The sequence below is a fragment of the Pinus tabuliformis genome, chromosome 8, assembly GCF_031772625.1.
Source record: "Pinus tabuliformis cultivar Carrire ecotype Pingquan chromosome 8, CPIR1, whole genome shotgun sequence".
Classification (NCBI taxonomy): domain Eukaryota; kingdom Viridiplantae; phylum Streptophyta; class Pinopsida; order Pinales; family Pinaceae; genus Pinus; species Pinus tabuliformis.
In genome coordinates, this window is record NC_142294.1 from 2,068,867,699 (window position 1) to 2,068,873,670 (window position 5,972).

Sequence of the window (5,972 nt, forward strand, 5' to 3'; positions counted from 1 at the left end):
ATGGATTTTTTCTTGTTCTCACTAGAGGGGAATGATCCCCTTGTTTTCTTTCCAATGGCACATCTAGGACATACTCCATCACATTGAACTTGAACATCCAGGATTCCACAGACCAACTTTGTCAATTTCAGAAGGGTTTCATAATGGTTATGAGCCAATATTCGGTGCCACAACTCACTTTGATGATTAGTATCATGGACCATTGCTAGAAAGGGTCTTCAAGTGACTCTATGGAGTCCTTCATATCTAGTTCCCAATGTGAAAGAATCTCACATAGAGGATCCAACATGCCAAGTTAGTTATTTTCCTTTGATGAAATAAACCCTCATTCCTTTTTCTTTCAGAGTGGATATAGATACCATTTTTTTCTTTAATCCTAGCACATACATCACATCATGGAGCAAGACATATTCCCCAGAGTCGAAATGAAATTTAACCAACCCAAAGCCTTTAATGAGATGAGTGGAGTTATCCAAAGAATAATTTTCAAACATGAATCCCTCTCTACCAAATTAGAGAGAAATTCCTTATACCCAAAGAAATGATGAGAGGCCCCACTATCAACCAACCAACTATCCAAAGTGTTTGAAGGAGAAGAACTAGAAAGTGTAGAAATAAGGATATATTTAGATTGATTTGCAACATTACTTTCATACCTAGTATTTCTTTACTTCTTTTGAGGATGATGGTCTTCTTCATGATCACTTAGAGCATCTCTTCTTCTTCTTTCATCTCTTCCATTACAATCATTCATTTAATCATCTCCTCTTCTTCAATTATTAAACCTGTTATTGTTGTTTCTAGTGTTGTATCATGGACCATTGTTCTTCTCAGGGAAATCTCGAGAATATTGACCTTTCTTGTCACAATTTTAGAATTCAATGTGCGATGATTTCTTGTCTCTTCCATTTAATTTTATTTGAATTTTGACGAGGCTTTATTGAACTTGATGGGACTCCTTTCCTTTCTTTTTCTTGTTATGAGTGACAAAGTAATGGTCTCTCCTTCTTCATGCTTTTGTATCTTTCATCTTGAGATCATCCTTGATTATTCTTGAGTGAGTTTTCCTACGATCTCATCAAATAAAGGGAAGTTATTGTTATTTCTTATAGTGGAAGTGAAGGTTTCCAAAATAGGAGGGAGACCTCAATGGGTTACCACCACTAGGTACTTGTCAAGCACAATTTCCCCAACTCTCTACAATTGATCTCTAAGACGAGATATCCTCATAATGTAGGATTTCATAGACTATCCTTTATTCATCTTAATGTCTTTAATTTGATATTTCAAGGAGATGATTTCATACAAGTTGTTGACTTCATACATGCTAGCTAGCTTATCATACTTCTCATTAGACTTCTTCAAATTTCCAACATAGGCAAGTAAATGATATTGTAAACCATCAACTATAATTTTCTTTGCTTTTAATTCACCTTTCTTGTACTTGTTCTTGGTAGTAGTGGGAGAATTTTGAAAATATTAGGAAATTTTCCTTGTATGTACTCCAAAACATCATTGTCCTCTGATATGATTTCCAACTTGATATTCCGTGCAACAAAGTTAGATGAGTCACCTAGCTTCTCATTTTCCTTGAAGTAAGAGGTAGACATCTTGACTTGATTAGATGGGTTCCTTCAACTTTCCACAGATGATTTCTTCAACTCTTATCTCATTTTGGATTTTTCCTTCACCTTAGCTTTGATACCATGTTAATTTTTAACTACTCTAAGTTAGTTACTTTTAGCCCAATTAACTTCTTCATTAAGAAATATTTTCAACAATAATTAATTCTTCCAATAATCAACATTAAAAGATTATAGAATAGCAAATTCAATGGCAATAGGATACAATCAACACATCAACAAGAGACACTGATTTGGTCAAAGACCAGGGAAAAACCCCATGAGGGGGAAAACCCTTTGAAATTCTTCTTCTATTAGATTGTCATAAAATGTTAAGAAGAGAGTACAATGAGAAATATCCATCAACAAGAGTCAAATTCAAAGGCTTTGACTATCAACGAAGTCAACCAACCATAAATCCAATATACCAATCATGAAAAGTCAAATCTGGTCAACTATAAAAAATTTACAATTTTGTCCAAGTCAACATCAGTCAACATGCCCTATCTAGTCCACAACAGTCAATGGTCAACCCTCTAAAGAAATCAGTAAAAGAAGCAATAAATGTGGCCTTAAATGCTGGTCAAATTTAGCTCAAAAAATTCAAATATATCCCTATCAAAATTAGTCAAAGGAGAGAGAGAATGTTGTGGTCAAAGTCTATCATTTTCCTGCTGTCAAATCAGTAGTCAATGTTAGTCCACCTTCCAAGATTGCCTCAGTTCCTATTTTAGTTAACTCGGCCTCAAAAGATTAAACTTTTCCTAGTCAAAGAAAGTCAAACCATGAAGAAAAACTCACTCAAACATAATTCAAACTCTCCCTGCAAAAAGTCAACACAAAAATTGCCTCCTTGGACCCTCACACGTGTGAAAGAGAAGCTTCCTATGACCTGTATGAACCAATCAAATTCGGAAAGAGAAGAAGACATATTTGAGTTGTTGATGTCCAAATGAGGTTGAGGTCACTTGTATTTATATGCGTTGGAGGAGGGCTAATATGTCCTTAGGCCGACCTTGATAATTTTGACATTGTGGGCTTCACTTCAAAAATACATTTTCCTTTGCCCAAATCGAGTGCTTCAAAGGTCAAAATTGGTCCTTTAGGAAACAGTAATTTAGTCCTATGATTGGAACTTGTCACTGATATATCGAATTAAAACAATTTTCTGGTGTGAGCAGTCCATATTTCAGTGATTTTCCACACATATCTAGTATTTTAACTGCTCTTTACTCTCAAAATTGCATTGCTCTCCCAGTTCAGTGATTTCCTCCACATCTCTAGTATTTTAACTCCTCTTTATTATCAAAATTGCGTTGCTCTCCTTCTGGGTGATGCACACTACCTTTGGTAGCTGGACTAAATTTTTTTGAGATCAATTTGCATTGGTTGTGTGTATTCCTTCCTTCCCGTCCACAATTTCTTGAGCCTTTTCTTTTTATCCTTAACGCTTCTCCTTTCTTTCCAATTACTTTTAAATTTTGGCTAGCGCTTTGCTTGTTCATATGATGTAGGAGCATCTAACCTAGGTCAATCGTCTACTAGAGGAGTTAGTTTGTAATGTAGGATTTAAATAATTAATGTATTTTCTTAATAGTTTTAAGGTGATAATTATTTTAAATAGCAGAAGATTCGAGAGTATTGTGGAAGGTTTGAGAGGATTATGGATTAGTTGGCTCTTTTCTAGGGATAAGGGATTAGATGAGATATTTTACGTATTAAAATAGATATTTTGGGAGTTTGTTGAGGGATCCAAAACCTACTTGGGTTCTAATCCATTTGTATAAATTGAGGAGAGCCTATGTAGCATGTAAGATGTAGAAGTGTGTGAGTGAGTGTGAGGAATGAGAGGCCAATCATTGGGCCATGATTTCTTCGGTATATATTTTCTTGATAAATTAATCATTTGTTGAAGAGTTTTATGTACATATGCTTGGTGTGATCTTCAGTTTAGTTTTATTGTTTTCATGAAGACTTATGGTTAGAGTGTTGCGTCAAATTTTTGGTATCAGAGTGGTTGTAATGTTTCTTGATTAATTAATCATTTGTTGAAGAGTTTTATGTGCATATTCTTGGTGTGATGTTCAGTTTAGTTTTATTGTTTTCATGAAGAACTATGGTTAGATCGATGCGTCAAATTTTTGGTATTAGAGCGCTTGCAATGTTTTTGGTTGTCTATGATTTTGCTAATGGTTAAAATTTAATTGTGGACATATCTCCAAGATCTATGAAAAAGTCAGATCAGCTAGGTGAAGTTTCATTGGACATATCTGCGTATGACAGTGGCCAGATCTGCTACATAGATTTTTATTATCAACATATTGATAAATGAAGAAGCCAATTCTGGTAAGCTTTGGTATGGATCTACCGTTGAGAGAGAGCCTGGCTTGGGGCGTCCACATCCTGTTGTGGCCACCAAAAACCCCCCTTCTTATTTAGTGTTATTACTAATACTAAATAAGTGGGGACCCTTAGTCAAAAATTTAAAAAATCAATTAGTGCTTAAAATTCCTTTTATAATAAAACTTACCGTCATAAGCTTAGGAGAATACCCTTGAAAAAACCAAAAAGCCTAAGTTTTATGATAATGTAGGAGTTCCTTCGGAAATGGCACATCGCAAAAGGATAACAGGATACCCCCTTTTCAAGCCGAAATCTAAAAAGTGCGAGATTGCGACGCGAAACTCCATCGCATCGCATGCATTAAAGAACACTCATACCAAAAGCCTCAAAATCGCCGATATGCGATGACGCTGATCGCAAATCACACATCACAGAAAACAGGTTAACAAACAATGCCATATGCTAAGATATGCGATATTGTGATTTGCGATGTCGCGACCATGCGATATTGCAGTTCTGCGATAAAGCAGCATGACTATGTGATAATGCGATATAGCAAGTTGTCATGATTCTGCGATGTTGCGATCTGCGATATTGCGACGCAAATCGCAAAATCGCTCCATCGCAGATTTTTTCTGGCTCATTATTCAAGAAAAAGTTTTTTTCGTAAAACGAAACCTGGTTATGTGCTTTAATGCTAATTAATGAGTTAGTTTCCAGTTGTTAATAAAATATGGTTTTGTGTTTATCGAAGAGCCAGTTCACATAAGGCAATATATTGTTGCATGTCTTCAGCATTTAAAGCTTTCCCGTCAATATTTCTTATCATTACTCTCACCTCAATTGTAAACTGTAGGAACAAAGAACAAAAGGTTATACAAAGCAGTATGCAGGAAACTATGGGCAAGAAAGGCAAGGCTCCAATGTCTGAAGATAAAGAAATAACACCCTTATACACAGACACCGCATGCAATAGAGACGCGGGTATTTCCACCTGGGAAGGCACATATAATTTACTTGAAGAAGAGAATCCTAAGGTAATTAGATTTTCCGCTACTACAAGCTCATCAAGGTCGTCTGAAACATCAGTTGCAGATTTAGCTTGTTCATTCTTACACCAGATAGCGGCAAGGCCCAAAATTCTCTCCTACATAGATATGGTTAAATGGGTACTGGAAAATGCTGACATTAAAAATAGACAGTTTAAGACTCAGGGTCAAAAGCTCATGGAACCATTATCTTCAACAAATTTCAGCTTTTCATACGCTAAAAGAAAGCACAAAGAGGTAGAAATCGCACCAAGGAAGCCCGGATCAAGAAACGGAGGCAGTTTCCGATGCGTGATTAGGCCTAGTCACAAAGCTTCTAATTGCTTAGTCACCTGCAAGCCCCGAAAATTGCAAGAAAGCAACGATAGAAACAAACTAGAAACAAAAAGCTAAAGAAAAGGCAGAAGCAATCCAAGGGTTAATCAAGTTAAATTGGGATTATTACTGGGCATACATGGTAAAGCCATATAGTTAGCGGATGATTCTCAAATGCATCATCAATTCTGCCGAAAAGATGGCACTAGCTCTTGCTAATTCCATTTTCACAGGGAAATTAAAAGCTGAAGTTAGTCAACAGACTCTTCTACAGCAAATGCTGAATGCTTGTGATGTTAAGGGCAAATACATAAATAGTTAGATGTTAGATTTAATTTTAGAAATATTTTTTCTTTATTTTTTCCTAAAGAAAGGACGGTCATTTAAACCATATCCTAAAATTTTTGTAATAAGTTATTTTTAGATATAGTTAGTAGTATTTAAACCCTTCTCATGAATTTAGAGAAGGGTCCAGAAATTTGTCAAAAACTTGTCCTCAGAACATGCACTTTTGCACCCTCCGAGGAGGTTTTAATGAATGAATGGAACAGGAATTGTTGATTTTTGAATTTAATATCTGCTTCTGATGTTGCACTTCTGTACTCTTAGTGGATGTTGGATTAAGAAGAGATAAATAATTATC